The 21,360-nt window shown below is 36.3% G+C and overlaps 1 protein-coding gene across 1 annotated transcript in view; it reads right to left on the bottom strand.

Moving 5' to 3' along the window:
- The window catches only part of LOC133577895 (TANK-binding kinase 1-binding protein 1-like), a 224,191-nt gene extending 212,340 nt beyond the window's left edge, over window positions 1–11,851 (bottom strand). The window contains exon 1 of the mRNA XM_061932009.1: window positions 11,715–11,851. The gene's annotated coding sequence lies outside the window, so the exon portion shown is untranslated. The remainder of the gene's footprint in view (window positions 1–11,714) is intronic.
- Between the last annotated feature and the right edge of the window lie 9,509 nt (window positions 11,852–21,360).

The following is a 21,360-nucleotide window of genomic DNA, read 5'->3' as shown; positions in this document are numbered from 1 at the left end:
AATGTTAGCATGTGGCTCACATAGCTAGGCCAGGTGTTGCTAACTTAGCCTGATGTTAAAATGTAATATTAGCATGTAGCTCACAGTGGCCGTGCGCGACCCGAGGGTCCCTGGTTCAATCCCCACCTAGTACCAACCTCGTCATGTCCGTTGTGTCCTGAGCAAGACACTTCACCCTTGCTCCTGATGGGTGCTGGTTAGCGCCTTGCATGGCAGCTCCCTCCATCAGTGTGTGAATGTGTGTGTGAATGGGTAAATGTGGAAGTAGTGTCAAAGCGCTTTGAGTACCTTGAAGGTAGAAAAGCGCTATACAAGTACAACCCATTTATCATTATAATTTAATTATAAAGCGCTAACTTAATGATGTTAAAATGCAGCAGTTAGCACACATTTTACATAGTGATGCTAATTTCACTAACCTAGCATGATGTTAAAGTGCAATGTTAGCATGTAGCTCACATCAAATCAAGCTTTAATTATAAAGCGCTAACTTAATGATGTTAAAACGCAGCAGTTAGCACAAATCTTACAAAGTCATGCAGGTTTCGCTAACCTAGTATGATGTTAAAATGTTATATTAGCATGTAGCTCACATCAAATCAAGCTTTAATAATAAAGCGCTAACTTAGTGATGTTAAAATGCAGCAGTTAGCACAAATTTTACATAGTGATGCTAGTTTTGCTAGTCTAGCATGATGTTAAAATGTAATATTAGCATGTAGCTCACATCAAATCAAGCTTTAACTATACAGCGCTAACTTAATGATGTTAAAATGCAGCAGTTAGCACAAATTTTACCCAGTGGTGCTACTTTTGCTCACCTAGCATGATGTTAAAATGTAATATTAGCATGTAGCTCACATCAAATCAAGCTTTAATTATAAAGCGCTAACTTAATGATGTTAAAACGCAGCAGTTAGCACAAATTTTACATAGTGATGCTAGTTTTGCTAGTCTAGCATGATGTTAAAATGTAATATTAGCATGTAGCTCACATCAAATCAAGCTTTAACTATACAGCGCTAACTTAATGATGTTAAAATGCAGCAGTTAGCACAAATTTTACCCAGTGATGCTAGTTTTGCTCACCTAGCATGATGTTAAAATGTAATATTAGGATGTAGCTCACATCAAATCAAGCTTTAATAATAAAGCGCTAACTTAGTGATGTTAAAATGCAGCAGTTAGCACAAATTTTACATAGTGATGCTAGTTTTGCTAGTCTAGCATGATGTTAAAATGTAATATTAGCATGTAGCTCACATCAAATCAAGCTTTAACTATACAGCGCTAACTTAATGATGTTAAAATGCAGCAGTTAGCACAAATTTTACCCAGTGATGCTAGTTTTGCTCACCTAGCATGATGTTAAAATGTAATATTAGCATGTAGCTCACATCAAATCAAGCTTTAATAATAAAGCGCTAACTTAGTGATGTTAAAATGCAGCAGTTAGCACAAATTTTACATAGTGATGCTAGTTTTGCTAGTCTAGCATGATGTTAAAATGTAATATTAGCATGTAGCTCACATCAAATCAAACTTTAACTATAAAGCGCTAACTTAATGTTGTTAAAATGCAGCAGTTAGCACAAATTTTACCCAGTGATGCTAGTTTTGCACACCTAGCATGATGTTAAAATGTAATATTAGCATGTAGCTCACATCAAATCAAGCTTTAATAATAAAGCGCTAACTTAGTGATGTTAAAATGCAGCAGTTAGCACAAATTTTACATAGTGATGCTAGTTTTGCTAGTCTAGCATGATGTTAAAATGTAATATTAGCATGTAGCTCACATCAAATCAAACTTTAACTATAAAGCGCTAACTTAATGATGTTAAAATGCAGCAGTTAGCACAAATTTTACCCAGTGATGCTAGTTTTGCTCACCTAGCATGATGTTAAAATGTAATATTAGCATGTAGCTCAAATCAAATCAAGCTTTAAAAATAAAGCGCTAACTTAATGATGTTAAAATGCAGCAGTTAGCACAAATTTTACATAGTGATGCTAGTTTTGCTAACCTAGCATGATGTTAAAATGTTATATTAGCATGTAGCTCACATCAAATCAAGCTTTAATAATAAAGCGCTAACTTAGTGATGTTAAAATGTAGCAATTAGCACAAATTTTACATAGTGATGCTAGTTTTGCTAACCTAGCATGATGTTAAAATGTAATATTAGCATGTAGCTCACATCAAATCAAGCTTTAATTATAAAGCGCTAACTTAATGATGTTAAAATGCATCAGTTAGCACAAATTTTACATAGTGATGCTAGTTTTGCTCACCTAGCATGATGTTAAAATGTAATATTAGCATGTAGTTCACATCAAATCAAGCTTTAATTATAAAGCGCTAATTAAATTATGTTAAAATGCAGAAGTTAGCACAAATCTTACATAGTGATGCTAGTTTTGCTCACCTAGCATGATGTTAAAATGTAATATTAGCATGTAGCTCACATCAAATCAAGCTTTAACCATAAAGCGCTAACTTAATGTTGTTAAAACGCACCAGTTAGCACAAATCTTACATAGTCATGCTAGTTTTGCTCACCTAGCATGATGTTAAAATGTAATATTAGCATGTAGCTCACATCAAATCAAGCTTTAATAATAAAGCGCTAACTTAGTGATGTTAAAATGCAGCAGTTAGCACAAATTTTACATAGTGATGCTAGTTTTGCTAGTCTAGCATGATGTTAAAATGTTATATTAGCATGTAGCTCACATCAAATCAAACTTTAACTATAAAGCGCTAACTTAATGATGTTAAAATGCAGCAGTTAGCACAAATTTTACATAGTGATGCTAGTTTTGCTAACCTAGCATGATGTTAAAATGTTATATTAGCATGTAGCTCACATCAAATCAAGCTTTAATAATAAAGCGCTAACTTAGTGATGTTAAAATGTAGCAATTAGCACAAATTTTACATAGTGATGCTAGTTTTGCTAACCTAGCATGATGTTAAAATGTAATATTAGCATGTAGCTCACATCAAATCAAGCTTTAACTATAAAGCGCTAACTTAATGATGTTAAAATGCAGCAGTTAGCACAAATTTTACCCAGTGATGCTAGTTTTGCTCACCTAGCATGATGTTAAAATGTAATATTAGCATGTAGTTCACATCAAATCAAGCTTTAATTATAAAGCGCTAATTAAATTATGTTAAAATGCAGAAGTTAGCACAAATCTTACATAGTGATGCTAGTTTTGCTCACCTAGCATGATGTTAAAATGTAATATTAGCATGTAGCTCACATCAAATCAAGCTTTAACTATAAAGCGCTAACTTAATGTTGTTAAAACGCACCAGTTAGCACAAATCTTACATAGTCATGCTAGTTTTGCTCACCTAGCATGATGTTAAAATGTAATATTAGCATGTAGCTCACATCAAATCAAGCTTTAATAATAAAGCGCTAACTTAATGTTGTTAAAACGCACCAGTTAGCACAAATCTTACATAGTCATGCTAGTTTTGCTCACCTAGCATGATGTTAAAATGTAATATTAGCATGTAGCTCACATCAAATCAAGCTTTAATAATAAAGCGCTAACTTAGTGATGTTAAAATGCAGCAGTTAGCACAAATTTTACATAGTGATGCTAGTTTTGCTAGTCTAGCATGATGTTAAAATGTTATATTAGCATGTAGCTCACATCAAATCAAACTTTAACTATAAAGCGCTAACTTAATGATGTTAAAATGCAGCAGTTGGCACAAATTTTACCCAGTGATGCTAGTTTTGCTCACCTAGCATGATGTTAAAATGTAATATTAGCATGTAGCTCACATCAAATCAAGCTTTAATAATAAAGCGCTAACTTAATGATGTTAAAATGCAGCAGTTAGCACAAATTTTACATAGTGATGCTAGTTTTGCTAACCTAGCATGATGTTAAAATGTTATATTAGCATGTAGCTCACATCAAATCAAGCTTTAATAATAAAGCGCTAACTTAATGTTGTTAAAACGCACCAGTTAGCACAAATCTTACATAGTCATGCTAGTTTTGCTCACCTAGCATGATGTTAAAATGTAATATTAGCATGTAGCTCACATCAAATCAAGCTTTAATAATAAAGCGCTAACTTAATGTTGTTAAAACGCACCAGTTAGCACAAATCTTACATAGTCATGCTAGTTTTGCTCACCTAGCATGATGTTAAAATGTAATATTAGCATGTAGCTCACATCAAATCAAGCTTTAATAATAAAGCGCTAACTTAGTGATGTTAAAATGCAGCAGTTAGCACAAATTTTACATAGTGATGCTAGTTTTGCTAGTCTAGCATGATGTTAAAATGTTATATTAGCATGTAGCTCACATCAAATAAAACTTTAACTATAAAGCGCTAACTTAATGATGTTAAAATGCAGCAGTTAGCACAAATTTTACATAGTGATGCTAGTTTTGCTAACCTAGCATGATGTTAAAATGTTATATTAGCATGTAGCTCACATCAAATCAAGCTTTAATAATAAAGCGCTAACTTAGTGATGTTAAAATGTAGCAATTAGCACAAATTTTACATAGTGATGCTAGTTTTGCTAACCTAGCATGATGTTAAAATGTAATATTAGCATGTAGCTCACATCAAATCAAGCTTTAACTATAAAGCGCTAACTTAATGATGTTAAAATGCAGCAGTTAGCACAAATTTTACCCAGTGATGCTAGTTTTGCTCACCTAGCATGATGTTAAAATGTAATATTAGCATGTAGTTCACATCAAATCAAGCTTTAATTATAAAGCGCTAATTAAATTATGTTAAAATGCAGAAGTTAGCACAAATCTTACATAGTGATGCTAGTTTTGCTCACCTAGCATGATGTTAAAATGTAATATTAGCATGTAGCTCACATCAAATCAAGCTTTAACTATAAAGCGCTAACTTAATGTTGTTAAAACGCACCAGTTAGCACAAATCTTACATAGTCATGCTAGTTTTGCTCACCTAGCATGATGTTAAAATGTAATATTAGCATGTAGCTCACATCAAATCAAGCTTTAATAATAAAGCGCTAACTTAGTGATGTTAAAATGCAGCAGTTAGCACAAATTTTACATAGTGATGCTAGTTTTGCTAGTCTAGCATGATGTTAAAATGTTATATTAGCATGTAGCTCACATCAAATCAAACTTTAACTATAAAGCGCTAACTTAATGATGTTAAAATGCAGCAGTTGGCACAAATTTTACCCAGTGATGCTAGTTTTGCTCACCTAGCATGATGTTAAAATGTAATATTAGCATGTAGCTCACATCAAATCAAGCTTTAATAATAAAGCGCTAACTTAATGATGTTAAAATGCAGCAGTTAGCACAAATTTTACATAGTGATGCTAGTTTTGCTAACCTAGCATGATGTTAAAATGTTATATTAGCATGTAGCTCACATCAAATCAAGCTTTAATAATAAAGCGCTAACTTAATGATGTTAAAATGCAGCAGTTAGCACAAATTTTACCCAGTGATGCTAGTTTTGCTCACCTAGCATGATGTTAAAATGTAATATTAGCATGTAGTTCACATCAAATCAAGCTTTAATTATAAAGCGCTAATTAAATTATGTTAAAATGCAGAAGTTAGCACAAATCTTACATAGTGATGCTAGTTTTGCTCACCTAGCATGATGTTAAAATGTAATATTAGCATGTAGCTCACATCAAATCAAGCTTTAACTATAAAGCGCTAACTTAATGATGTTAAAATGCAGCAGTTAGCACAAATTTTACCCAGTGATGCTAGTTTTGCTCACCTAGCGTGATGTTAAAATGTAATATTAGCATGTAGTTCACATCAAATCAAGCTTTAATTATAAAGCGCTAATTAAATTATGTTAAAATGCAGAAGTTAGCACAAATCTTACATAGTGATGCTAGTTTTGCTCACCTAGCATGATGTTAAAATGTAATATTAGCATGTAGCTCACATCAAATCAAGCTTTAATAATAAAGCGCTAACTTAATGATGTTAAAATGCAACAGTTAGCACACATCTTACATAGTGATGCTAGTTTTGCTCACCTAGCATGATGTTAAAATGTAATATTAGCATGTAGCTCACATAGCTGCACTAACCTGGAATGATGTTACAATGAAATGTTAGCAGGTAGAACATATCGTACACATCTATGCTAGTGCTGCTTACCTCGCATGATGTTAATGAGTAATGTTAGCATTTAGCTCACATAGCTATGCTAGGGGTTGCTAACTTAGCATGATGTTAAATTGTAATGTTAGCATGTTGCTCCCATAGCTACGCTAACCTGGAATGATGTTAAAATGTAATGTTAACAGTTAACACGTATCTACATAGTTATGCTATTATTGATAACAAGTAACGCACATATGTTAGTGCTGTTATGATGCATGATGTTAAAATGTAATATTAGCATGTAGCTCACTTAAAATCAAACTTTAGTTATAAAGTGCTAACTTAATTTATGTTAAAATGCAGCATTTAGAACAAATCGTACATAGTGATGCATGTTATTTTTCTAATCTAGCATGATGTTAAAATGTAATATTAGCATGTAGCTCACATCCAATCAAGCTTTAATTATAAAGCGCTAACTTAATGATGTTAAAATGCAGCAGTTAGCACAAATCTTACTTAGTGATGCTAGTTTTCCTAATCTAGCATTATGTTAAAATCTAATACTAGCATGTAGCTCACATCCAATCAAGCTTTAATTATAAAGCGCTAACTTAGTGATGTTAAAATGCAGCAGTTAGCACAAATCTTACGGAGTGATGCTAGTTTTCCTAATGTAGCATTATGTTAAGATCTAATATTAGCATGTAGCTCACATCCAATCAAGCTTTCATTATAAAGCGCTAACTTAATGATGTTCAAATGCAGCAGTTAGCACACATCTTACATAGTGATGCATGTTATTTTTTCTAACCTAACATGATGTTAAAATGTAATATTAGCATGTAGCTCACATCAAATCAAGCTTTAATTATAAAGCGCTAACTTAATGATGTTAAAATGCTGCAGTTAGCACAAATCTTACATAGTGCTGCATGTTATTTTTTCTAACCTAACATGATGTTAAAATGTAATTTTAGCATGTAGCTCACATCAAATCAAGCTTTAATTATAAAGCGCTAACTTAATGATGTTAAAATGCTGCAGTTAGCACAAATCTTACATAGTGCTGCATGTTATTTTTTCTAACCTAACATGATGTTAAAATGTAATTTTAGCATGTAGCTCACATCAAATCAAGCTTTAATTATAAAGCGCTAACTTAATGATATTAAAATGCAGCAGTTGGCACAAATCTTACATAGTGATGCATGTTATTTTTTCTAGCCTAGCATGATGTTAAAATGTAATATTAGCATGTAGCTCACATCCAATCAAGCTTTGATTATAAAGCGCTAACTTAATGATGTTTAAATTCAGCAGTTAGCAGAGATCTTACATAATGATGCTAGTTTTGCTAACCTAGCATGATGTTAAAGAGTAATATTAGCATGTAGCTCACATCAAATCAAGCTTTAATTATAAAGCGCTAACCTAATGATGTTAAAATGCAGCAGTTAGCATAAATCTTACATAGTGATGCTAGTTTTGCTAACCTAACATGATGTTAAAGAGTAATGTTAGCATGTAGCTCAAGTAACTATGCTAGTGCTGTTAACCTAGCATGATGTTAAAATGTAATATTAGCATTTAGCTCACATCAAATCAAGCTTTAATTATAAAGCGCTAACTTAATGATGTTAAAGCGCAGCAGTTAGCACAAATCCTACACAGTGATGCTAGTGCTGTTAACTTAGCGGGATGTTAAAGTGTAATATTAGCATGTAGCTCACATCAAATCAAGCTTTAATTATAAAGCGCTAACTTAATGATGTTAAAATGCAGCAGTTAGCACAAATCTTACATAGTGATGCATGTTATTTTTTCTAACTTAGCCTGATGTTAAAATGTAATATTAGCATGTAGCTCACATCAAATCAAGCTTCAATTATAAAGCGCTAACTTAACGATGTTAAAAAAACAGCAGTTAGCCAAAATCTTGCATAGTGATGCTAGTTTTGCTAACATTGCATGATGTTAAAATGTAATATTAGCATGTAGCTCACATCAAATCAAGCTTCAATTATAAAGCGCTAACTTAACGATGTTAAAAAAAACAGCAGTTAGCCAAATCTTGCATAGTGATGCTAGTTTTGCTAACATTGCATGATGTTAAAATGTAATATTAGCATGTAGCTCACATCAAATCAAGCTTGCATTAGAAAGCGCTAACTTAATGATGTTAAAACGGAGCAGTTAGCACAAATCTTACATAGTGATGCTAGTTTTGCTAACCTGGCATGATGTTAAAATGTAATATTAGCATGTAGCTCACTTTAAATCAAGCTTTAACTATAAAGCGCTAACTTAATGATGCTAAAATGCAGCAGTTAGCACAAATCTTACATAGTGATGCTAGTTTTGCTAACATTGCATGATGTTAAAATGTAATATTAGCATGTAGCTCACATCAAATCAAGCTTGCATTAGAAAGCGCTAACTTAATGATGTTAAAACGCAGCAGTTAGCACAAATCTTACATAGTGATGCTAGTTTTGCTAACCTGGTATGATGTTAAAATGTAATATTAGCATGTAGGTCACTTTAAATCAAGCTTTAACTATAAAGCGCTAACTTAATGATGCTAAAATGCAGCAGTTAGCACAAATCTTACACAGTGATGCTAGTTTTGCTAACCTAGCGTGATGTTAAAATGTAATATTAGCATGTAGACCACATCAAATCAAGCTTTAATTATAAAGCGCTAACTTAACGATGTTAAAAAAAACAGCAGTTAGCAGAAATCTTGCATAGTGATGCTAGTTTTGCTAACATTGCATGGTTTTAAAATGTAATATTAGCATGTAGCTCACATCAAATCAAGTTTCAATTATAAAGCGCTAACGTAACGATGTTAAAAAAAACAGCAGTTAGCAAAAATTGTGCATAGTGATGCTAGTTTTGCTAACATTGCATGGTTTTAAAATGTAATATTAGCATGTAGCTCACATCAAATCAAGCTTGCATTAGAAAGCGCTAACTTAATGATGTTAAAACGCAGCAGTTAGCACAAATCTTACATAGTGATGCTAGTTTTGCTAACCTGGCATGATGTTAAAATGTAATATTAGCATGTAGCTCACTTTAAATCAAGCTTTAACTATAAAGCGCTAACTTAATGATGCTAAAATGCAGCAGTTAGCACAAATCTTACACAGTGATGCTAGTTTTGCTAACCTAGCGTGATGTTAAAATGCAATATTAGCATGTAGCTCACATCCAATCAAGCTTTAATTATAAAGCGCTAACTTATTGATGTTAAAACGTAGCAGTTAGCACAAATCTTACATAGTGATGCTAGTTTCGCTAACCTTGCATGATGTTAAAATGTAATATTAGCATGTAGCTCACAAAAAATCAAGCTTTAATTATAAAGCGCTAACCTAATGATGTTAAAATGCAGCATTTAGCACAAATCTTACATAGTGATGCTAGTTTTGCTAACATTGCATGATGTTAAAATGTAATATTAGCATGTAGACCACATCAAATCAAGCTTTAATTATAAAGCGCTAACTTATTGATGTTAAAACGTAGCAGTTAGCACAAATCTTACATAGTGATGCTAGTTTCGCTAACCTTGCATGATGTTAAAATGTAATATTAGCATGTAGCTCACAAAAAAATCAAGCTTTAATTATAAAGCGCTAACCTAATGATGTTAAATGCAGCATTTAGCACAAATCTTACATAGTGATGCTAGTTTTGCTAACATTGCATGATGTTAAAATGTAATATTAGCATGTAGCTCACATCAAATCAAGCTTGCATTAGAAAGCGCTAACTTAATGATGTTAAAACGCAGCAGTTAGCACAAATCTTACATAGTGATGCTAGTTTTGCTAACCTGGCATGATGTTAAAATGTAATATTAGCATGTAGCTCACTTTAAATCAAGCTTTAATTATAAAGCGCTAACTTATTGATGTTAAAACGTAGCAGTTAGCACAAATCTTACATAGTGATGCTAGTTTCGCTAACCTTGCATGATGTTAAAATGTAATATTAGCATGTAGTTCACAAAAAATCAAGCTTTAATTATAAAGCGCTAACCTAATGATGTTAAAATGCAGCATTTAGCACAAATCTTACATAGTGATGCTAGTTTTGCTAACATTGCATGATGTTAAAATGTAATATTAGCATGTAGACCACATCAAATCAAGCTTTAATTATAAAGCGCTAACTTAACGATGTTAAAAAAACAGCAGTTAGCAGAAATCTTGCATAGTGATGCTAGTTTCGCTAACCTTGCATGATGTTAAAATGTAATATTAGCATGTAGCTCACAAAAAATCAAGCTTTAATTATAAAGCGCTAACCTAATGATGTTAAAATGCAGCATTTAGCACAAATCTTACATAGTGATGCTAGTTTTGCTAACATTGCATGATGTTAAAATGTAATATTAGCATGTAGACCACATCAAATCAAGCTTTAATTATAAAGCGCTAACTTAACGATGTTAAAAAAAAACAGCAGTAGCAGAAATCTTGCATAGTGATGCTAGTTTTGCTAACATTGCATGGTTTTAAAATGTAATATTAGCATGTAGCTCACATCAAATCAAGTTTCAATTATAAAGCGCTAACGTAACGATGTTAAAAAAAAACAGCAGTTAGCAAAAATTGTGCATAGTGATGCTAGCTTTGCTAACATTGCATGATGTTAAAATGTAATATTAGCATGTAGACCACATCAAATCAAGCTTTAATTATAAAGCGCTAACTTAACGATGTTAAAAAAAAACAGCAGTTAGCAGAAATCTTGCATAGTGATGTTAGTTTTGCTAACATTGCATGGTTTTAAAATGTAATATTAGCATGTAGCTCACATCAAATCAAGTTTCAATTATAAAGCGCTAACGTAACGATGTTAAAAAAAACAGCAGTTAGCAAAAATTGTGCATAGTGATGCTAGTTTTGCTAACATTGCATGATGTTAAAATGTAATGTTAGCATGTAGCTCACATAGCTATGCTAGTGTTGCTTACATTTGTATCCCACTCTTTAATGTTATTATATGACATGCGACATCTACTATGTTGGGCAAGTGCACACTTACAGTGTTTACGTCCAATGTGGATAGCACTCCTAGCTCATTAGCATGAATTAGGACTTAACAAGTCCAGGGTGTAACCCGCCTTCCGCCTGAATGCAGCTGAGAAAGGCTCCAGCACCCCCCCGCGGCCCCAAAAGGGACAAGCGGTAGAAAATGGATGGATGGAAGTAGAAATAACGATGAAATGTTGCAACAATTAGAGACAAAGTGTCTCCTTTTTCAACAAAGGTAGAAAATGTGCAGGAACAAGGTCTCTCTACTGTCAACTAGCATGGCATCACACACACGCTGTGCCGCTCGTAGCCACCAGGGGGCGTGTGTGTGCACGCTAGCAGGTGCCTGCTATGATATGCTGCCATGTCCAACACACAACTTGCTAGCATAATGTGACTTAAAGCTACTTCACTTTAGCTTCTTTTTTTTTTCAAAGCACATTTTTGATGCCGTTTGGTTTTTAAAGATGGATGCGCGTGACACGGGCGACGTGCGTGGTGCAAAAAAAAAAAAAAAAAAAAAAAAAAGAGCAAAGGACTTACGCTCTCCCGCGAACCGAGCCGTGGGCGCCATGGCCGGGTGCAAGAAGCGTGCACGTCCGTGGACAAATGATCCTTCCTTCCTTCCTTCCTTCCTTGATTCCTTCCTTCAGCAGAGTCCGAAAGCAGCGCAACCAAAAGGAACACGCACCGTGCGTGCGCGCGCGCGTGTGTGTGCACGCGTGTGCGTGTACGTGCGTGTGTGATGATGATGAGGAGGATGGCGGTGATGAGGATGAGGATGATGTCGCGCGAATAGCAGCGTCCGTCTCGCGCCACGAGGACGGGCTGATGACGTCACGGTCGGCCGTGACGAAAAGAAGTGTTTACAAAACGTCTCCACGCGTTTTTTCCCACTACACGGCCACGCGGACGTCTTCATTACTGTCATAATTAGTATGCACGATGAAGGACGCTGGCGCGCGCTCGCAAACTCGTCTGGAGAAACAGCAAGTCAAAAAACAAACGAGATGGCGTCCTCTAGTGGACAGAAAGCGTACTGCATGTTTAATGCCATTAGAGGACACTCAATAATAAATGTATGGTAGTAGACGAGTGTTGCTAATAGGGGTGTGGGGGGAAACTCGATTCGAATTCGAATCGCGATTCTCAAGTTGTGCGATTTGGAATCGATTCTCATTTTTTAAAAATCGATTTATTTTTTATTTTTCCATCCATCCATTTTCAATCAATCAATCAATCAATGTTTATTTATATAGCCCTAAATCACAAGTGTCTCAAAGGGCTGCACAAGCCACAACGACATCCTCGGTACAGAGCCCACATAAGGGCAAGGAAAAACTCACCCCAGTGGGACGTCGATGTGAATGACTATGAGAAACCTTGGAGAGGACCGCATATGTGGGTAACCCCCCACCCCCCCCCCCCACCCCCTAATGATTAATGTTAGCATTTAGCTCACATAGCTAGGCTAAGTGTTGCTAACTTAGCATGATGTTAAAATGTAATATTAGCATGTAGCTCACATACCTAGGCTAGATGTTGCTAACTTAGCATGATGTTAAAATGCAATGTTAGCATGTGGCTCACATAGCTAGGCTAGGTGTTGCTAACTTAGCATGATGTTAAAATGCAATGTTAGCATGTAGCTCACATAGCTAGGCTAGGTGTTGCTAACTTAGCCTGATGTTAAAATGTAATATTAGCATGTAGCTCACATCAAATCAAGCTTTAACTATAAAGCGCTAACTTAATGATGTTAAAATGCAGCAGTTAGCACACATTTTACATAGTGATGCTAATTTCACTAACCTAGCATGATGTTAAAGTGCAATGTTAGCATGTAGCTCACATCAAATCAAGCTTTAATTATAAAGCGCTAACTTAATGATGTTAAAACGCAGCAGTTAGCACAAATCTTACAAAGTCATGCAGGTTTCGCTAACCTAGTATGATGTTAAAATGTTATATTAGCATGTAGCTCACATCAAATCAAGCTTTAATAATAAAGCGCTAACTTAGTGATGTTAAAATGCAGCAGTTAGCACAAATCTTACAAAGTCATGCAGGTTTCGCTAACCTAGTATGATGTTAAAATGTTATATTAGCATGTAGCTCACATCAAATCAAGCTTTAATAATAAAGCGCTAACTTAGTGATGTTAAAATGCAGCAGTTAGCACAAATTTTACATAGTGATGCTAGTTTTGCTAGTCTAGCATGATGTTAAAATGTAATATTAGCATGTAGCTCACATCAAATCAAGCTTTAACTATACAGCGCTAACTTAATGATGTTAAAATGCAGCAGTTAGCACAAATTTTACCCAGTGATGCTAGTTTTGCTCACCTAGCATGATGTTAAAATGTAATATTAGCATGTAGCTCACATCAAATCAAGCTTTAATAATAAAGCGCTAACTTAGTGATGTTAAAATGCAGCAGTTAGCACAAATTTTACATAGTGATGCTAGTTTTGCTAGTCTAGCATGATGTTAAAATGTAATATTAGCATGTAGCTCACATCAAATCAAACTTTAACTATAAAGCGCTAACTTAATGATGTTAAAATGCAGCAGTTAGCACAAATTTTACCCAGTGATGCTAGTTTTGCTCACCTAGCATGAGGTGCATGAGCATCACCTAGGGAGACCGAATGCAATGGATGTCGAGTGGGTCTGACATAATATTGTGAGAGTCCAGTCCATAGTGGATCCAGCATAACAGTAAGAGTCCAGTCCACAGTGGGGTCAGCAGGAAAACATCCCGAGCGGAGACGGGTCAGCAGCGCAGAGATGTTCCCAGCCGATGCACAGGCGAGCGGTCCACCCCGGGTCCCGACTCTGGACAGCCAGCACTTCATCCATGGCCACCGGACCTGTGCCCCCCCCCCCTCAAGGAAAAGGGGAGCAGAGGAGAAAAGAAAAGAAACGGCAGATCAACTGGTCCAATAGGGGGGCTATTTAAAGGCTAGAGTATACAAATGAGTTTTAAGATGGGACTTAAATGCTTCTACTGAGGTAGCATCTCTAATTGTTACCGGGAGGGCATTCCATAGTACTGGAGCCCCAATAGAAAACGCTCTATAGCCCGCAGACTTTTTTTGGGCTCTGGGAATCACTAATAAGCCGGAGTTCTTTGAACGCAGATTTCTTGCCGGGACATATGGTACAATGCAATCGACGAGATAGGACGGAGCTAGACCGTGTAGTATTTTATACGTAAGTAGTAAAACCTTAAAGTCACATCTTAAGTGCACAGGAAGCCAGTGCAGGTGAGCCAGTATAGGCGTAATATGATCAAACTTTCTTGTTCTTGTCAAAAGTCTAGCAGCCGCATTTTGTACCAACTGTAATTTTTTAATGCTAGACATAGGGAGACCCGAAAATAATACGTTACAGTAGTCGAGACGAGACGTAACGAACGCATGAATAATGATCTCAGCGTCGCTAGTGGATAAAATAGAACGGATTTTAGCGATATTACGGAGATGAAAGAAGGCCGTTTTAGTAACACTCTTAATGTGTGACTCAAAGGAGAGAGTTGGGTGGAAGATAATACCCAGATTCTTTACTGATTCGCCTTGTGTAATTGTTTGGTTGTCAAATGTTAAGGTGGTATTATTAAATAAATGTCGGTGTTTAGCAGGACCGATAATCAGCATTTCCGTTTTCTTGGCGTTGAGTTGCAAGAAGTTAGCGGACATCCATTGTTTAATTTCATTAAGACACGCCTCCAGCTGACTACAATCCGGCGTGTTGGTCAGCTTTAGGGGCATGTAGAGTTGGGTGTCATCAGCATAGCAATGAAAGCTAACACCGTATTTGCGTATGATGTCGCCTAGCGGCAGCATGTAAATACTAAAGAGTGCAGGGCCAAGAACCGAACCCTGAGGAACTCCGCACGTTACCTTAACATAGTCCGAGGTCACATTATTATGGGAGACGCATTGCATCCTGTCATCCATCCATTTTCTACCGCTTATTCCCTTTGGAGTCGCGGGGGGCGCTGGAGCCTATCTCAGCTACAATCGGGCGGAAGGCGGGGTACACCCTGGACAAGTCGCCACCTCATTTTTTTTTTTTTTTTTTTTTTTTTTTTTTTTAATTAATCAATCCAACAAAACAATACACAGCAATACCATAACAATGCAATCCAATTCCAAAACCAAACCCGACCCAGCAACACTCAGAACTGCAATAAACAGAGCAATTGAGAGGAGGCACAAACACGACACAAATCAAATCAAATCAAATCAACTTTATTTATAGAGCACATTTAAAATTTACCACAGGGGTAGCCAAAGTGCTGTACAATGAACAGGTTAAAAGATAAAACGAGTACCGAGCAAACACAACACAACACAAACAGAACACGATAAAAAATAAATAATTAAAATAGAATTAATAAAAACATAAAAACATAAAAACAGGATCACAGCAGGTGTATTATGGGGCGCCATTGCAGGATGGATATCACTCAGTGTTAAAAGCCATGGAATAAAAGTATGTTTTTAAGAGAGATTTAAAAACAGGAAGAGAGGAGGCTTGTCTAACACTCAGGGGTAGGTCGTTCCAGAGCTTGGGAGCAGCAACGGCGAAAGCTCTGTCACCTCTAAGCTTCAGCCTTGTGTCAGGGACCGTCAACAGCAGCTGATCGGCTGATCTTAAGGATCGGGTGGGGCAGTAAGGCTGAAGGAGGTCGGAGAGATAGGTTGGCGCGAGGTTGTTTAGACATTTAAAAACAAATAAAAGGAGTTTAAAATGTATTCGGTAACGCACAGGGAGCCAGTGAAGGGACGCTAAAATAGGGGTGATGTGCTCACGTCTGCGGGTCTGTGTTAGCAGACGAGCAGCAGAGTTCTGCACGAGCTGCAGGCGGGCGAGGGAGGCCTGGCTAATGCCAACATACAGGGCATTACAATAATCGAGACGAGTCGAGATAAAAGCGTGGATTAATTTCTCAAGATCATGTCTTGATAGAAGCGGTTTCACTTTCGCTATTTGGCGTAATTGATAAAAGCTTTTTTGAACGACGCTGCTGATTTGTTTTTCGAATTTAAAATCTGAGTCAAACTTTACCCCCAGGTTTGTGACAGAGTCGCTGAGATACGGGGTCAGAGTGCCGAGGTCAACGTTGGGGGAGGGAGAGCGACTTGGACCGAACAACATAACTTCTGTTTTATCTTCATTTAGGCTCAGGAAGTTAGCTGAAAGCCAGACTTTGATGTCGTGCAGGCAGTCAATAAGACGTTGAACCGTGTTATTTTGTGCCATGGGAAAATAAATCTGGCAATCATCGGCATAAAAATGAAATGCAATACTGTACTTCCTAAAAATAGAACCAAGGGGGAGAAGGTAAAGCGCAAATAAAATTGGGGCAAGGATTGAGCCCTGGGGGACCCCATGTGGTAAAGGAGCTGTGGACGACATAAAACTGTCTACTTTTACACAAAAACTCCTGTCGGTTAGGTACGACCGGAACCAGTTGAGGGCGACGCCCTTAATGCCCACACAGTTCTCAAGACGAGTGATTAAGGTGGCGTGGTCGACGGTGTCGAACGCAGCAGACAGATCTAAAAGCACCAGGACAACATATTTACCAGAATCAGTGGACAGGAGGATATCGTTAAAAACTTTTAGAAGCGCTGACTCTGTGCTGTGGAGGGCTTTAAAACCGGACTGGAACAGCTCAGTGATACCATTATCCTCTAAGAAGGGCAACAACTGACTGTAGACAACCTTCTCTAATATTTTGGAAATGTATGGAAGATTAGAGATAGGTCTGAAGTTAGAGAGGAGAGAGGGGTCGAGGCTGGGTTTTTTAAGTAGAGGTCGTACCACTGCATGTTTAAACTCTACTGGAACTATTCCAGAAGAGAGGCTACTTTTGATAATGTTAAGGACACTTGATCCAATATTAGCAAGTACCTCCTTAAACAGGCGAGGTGGGAGGGCATCTGCAGGAGAACCAGAGGGCTTCATATGACTAACTGTGTCACTTAAAAAAGAAAAGGACACGGGCTCAAACTGATGGAAAACAGAAGAGAAATGCAGAACATGACACAGAACAATCCAAAAGTAGTGAAACAAAAATGAATATTATCAACAACAGTATCAATATTAGTTACAATTTCAACATAGCAGTGATTAAAAATCCCTCATTGACATTATCATTAGACATTTATAAAAATAAAAAAAATAGTGTCACAGTGGCTTACACTTGTATCACATCTCATAAGCTTGACAACTCACTGTGTCCAATATTTTCACAAAGATAAAAAAAAGTCATATTTTTTGTTCATTTAATAGTTAAAACAAATGTACATTATTGCAATCAGTTGATAAAACATTGTCCTTTACAATTAAAAAAGCTTTTTACAAAAATCTACTTCTCTGCTTGCATGTCAGCAGACTGGGGTAGATCCTGCTGAAATCCTATGTATTGATTGAATAGAGAATCCTTTTGAATCGGGAAAATATCGTTTTTGAATCGAGAATCGCGTTGAATCGAGAGAAAAAAAATCGATTTTGAATCGAATCGTGACCCCAGGAATCGATATTGAATCGAATCGTGGGACACCCAAAGATTCGCAGCCCTAATTGCTAACATTGAATAATAATAACAATACATTTTATTTGGTATAGCGCTTTTCAGAGTACTCAAAGATGCTTTACAGGATAAAAAATTAAAATATAAAACCGGTTAAAAGTAATAATATAAAATACAGGAAATATAAAAGCAGTACATTTTAAAATACATAATAATACTGGACATTCAATCAATCAATCAATCAATCAATCTTTATTTATATAGCCCTAAATCACAAGTGTCTCAAAGGGCTGCACAAGCCACAACGACATCCTCGGTACAAAGCCCACATACGGGCAAGGAAAAACTCACCCCAGTGGGACGTCGATGTGAATGACTATGAGAAACCTTGGAGAGGACCGCATATGTGGTAACCCCCCCCCCTCTAGGGGAGACCGAAAGCAATGGATGTCGAGTGGGTCTGACATAATATTGTGAGAGTCCAGTCCATAGTGGATCCAACATAATAGTAAGAGTCCAGTCCATAGTGGGGCCAGCAGGACACCATCCCGAGTGGAGACGGGTCAGCAGCGCAGAGATGTTCCCAGCCGATGCACAGGCGAGCGGTCCACCCCGGGTCCCGACTCTGGACAGCCAGCACTTCATCCATGGCCACCGGACCTGTGCCCCCCCCCCCCTCAAGGAAAAGGGGAGCAGAGGAGAAAAGAAAAGAAACGGCAGATCAACTGGTCTAACAGGGGGGCTATTTAAGGCTAGAGTATACAAATGAGTTTTAAGATGGGACTTAAATGCTTCTACTGAGGTAGCATCTCTAATTGTTACCGGGAGGGCATTCCATAGTACTGGAGCCCCAATAGAAAACGCTCTATAGCCCGCAGACTTTTTTTGGGCTCTGGGAATCACTAATAAGCCGGAGTTCTTTGAACGCAGATTTCTTACATTACAAGACACAGAACATTAATCACTGACTAATAAACATTGAATAATGATGTTAAATGTCATGTTCGCATGTAGCTCACAGAACTATACTAGTGTTGTTAACTTAGCATAATGTTGAAGTGTTACACTGTAAAAAAAAATCCTATTTTTTTGGTTAATTTACTCTAAATTTCTACTGTATTTTTTTTTTTTTTTTTAATAGTTTATAAAACTGTAGAATTGAAGACATTATCTGTAAATAAACAATCCGCCTGTTATTTTAAGTAATATGCCAGTAATGACAAACTATGTATATTTCTATTTTTTTTACAGAAAAATACCAAATTAATTATACATAGCATTTTCTGTTTTCTTAATTTACTTTCAAATTCATGTAAAATTACAGTAATTATCTTTCATTAAATATGTAGCTTGTTATATAAAAGTCTATGTCCATACTAACAATCGAATAAAGGTATTTTTCTGCAGAACTGTTTGCATCGTCACTTTATAAAAGATGGTTGATCTTAATAATTTAGTAAAAATCTGTAAAATTACGATATTTTTCCGCAAAACGTTTCATGAAAATTTCTGTAAATATGTTTTTGATCATTATTTGGTTTACAATATTTTACTTTAATTTTATGGTTTTCGTTTGGCAGCCGTAGCTGCCAGTAGATGACCGTTTTTTTACTGATTTTTTTTTTTACAGTGTATGTTAGCATGTAGCTCTCATAGCTATGCTAGTGTTGCTAACATTGAATAATGATGTTAAATGTAATGTTAGCATGTAGCTCACATGGCTATACTAGTGTTGTTAACCTAGCATGATGTTGAAGTGTGATGTTAGCATGTAGCTCGCTCTGCTACGATAGTGTGGCTCACCTAACATGATGTTAAAATGTAATGTTAGCATGTAGCTTGCATAGCTACACAAGTGTTGCTAACATTGAATAATGATGTCAAATGTAATGTTAGCATGTAGCTCACATGGCTATACTAGTGTTGTTAACCTAGCATGATGTTGAAGTGTGATGTTAGCATGTAGCTCGCTCTGCTACGATAGTGTGGCTCACCTAACATGATGTTAAAATTTAATGTTAGCATGTAGCTCGCTCTGCCACGATAGTGTGGCTCACCTAACATGATGTTAAAATTTAATGTTAGCATGTAGCTTGCATAGCTACGCACGTGTTGTTAACCTAGCTTGCTCTTAAAGTGTAATGTTAGCATGTACCTCATTTAGCTATGCTAGTGTTTTTAACATTGAATGATGTAAAACGTAATGTTAGCATGTAGCTCACATGGCTCTACCAGTGTTGTTAACCTAGCATGATGTTGAAGTGTGATGTTAGCATGTAGCTCGCTCTGCTACGATAGTGTGGCTCACCTAACATGATGTTAAAATTTAATGTTAGCATGTAGCTCGCTCTGCCACGATAGTGTGGCTCACCTAACATGATGTTAAAATTGAATGTTAGCATGTAGCTTGCATAGCTACGCACGTGTTGTTAACCTAGCTTGCTCTTAAAGTGTAATGTTAGCATGTACCTCATTTAGCTATGCTAGTGTTTTTAACATTGAATGATGTAAAACGTAATGTTAGCATGTAGCTCACATGGCTCTACCAGTGTTGCTAACCCAGCATGATGTTGACGTGTGATGTTAGCATGTAGCTCGCTCTGCTACGATAGTGTGGCTCACCTAACATGATGTTAAAATTTAATGTTAGCATGTAGCTCGCTCTGCCACGATAGTGTGGCTCACCTAACATGATGTTAAAATTTAATGTTAGCATGTAGCTTGCATAGCTACGCACGTGTTGTTAACCTAGCTTGCTCTTAAAGTGTAATGTTAGCATGTACCTCATTTAGCGATGCTAGTGTTTTTAACATTGAATGATGTAAAACGTAATGTTAGCATGTAGCTCACATGGCTCTACCAGTGTTGCTAACCCAGCATGATGTAAAAGTGTCATGTTAGCATGTAGCTCGCATAGCTATGCTAGTGTGGTTTACTGAACATGATATTAAAATGTAATGTTAGCATGTAGCACACATTGTAATGCTAATGTTGCTACCCTCACATGATGTGTAATGTTAGCATGTAGCTCACATAGTAATGCTAATGTTGCTACCCTCACATGATGTGTAATGTTAGCATGTAGCTCACATAGCTATGGTAGTATTGCTAACCTAGCACAGTGTTAAAGTGTAATGTTAGCATGTAGCTCATATAGCTATGACAGTGTTGCTGACATGGAATGATGTTAAAGTGTAATGTTAGCATCTAGCTCATATAGCTATGACATTGTTGCTAACTTGGAATGAGGTTAAATTGTACATGGAATGATGTTAAAGTGTAATGTTAGCATGTAGCTCATATAGCTATGACATTGTTGCTAACTTGGAATGATGTTAAATTGTATATGGTATGATGTTAAAGTGTAATGATAGCATGGAGTTCATATACCGATACTAGTGTTGCTAACATGGAATGATGTTAAATTGTAATGTTAGCATTTAGCTCACATGGCTATGCCATGGAATGATGTTAAAGTGTAATGTTAGCATGTAGCTCATATAGCTATGACATTGTTGCTAACTTGGAATGATGTTAAATTGTATATGGTATGATGTTAAAGTGTAATGATAGCATGGAGTTCATATATCGATACTAGTGTTGCTAACATTGGATGATGTTAAATTGTAATGTTAGCAT

The sequence above is a fragment of the Nerophis lumbriciformis genome, linkage group LG39, assembly GCF_033978685.3.
Source record: "Nerophis lumbriciformis linkage group LG39, RoL_Nlum_v2.1, whole genome shotgun sequence".
NCBI classification, from domain to species: Eukaryota; Metazoa; Chordata; class Actinopteri; order Syngnathiformes; family Syngnathidae; genus Nerophis; species Nerophis lumbriciformis.
Note: the sequence above shows the minus strand (reverse complement) of the source record. Positions and strands in the feature narration are given on the sequence as shown.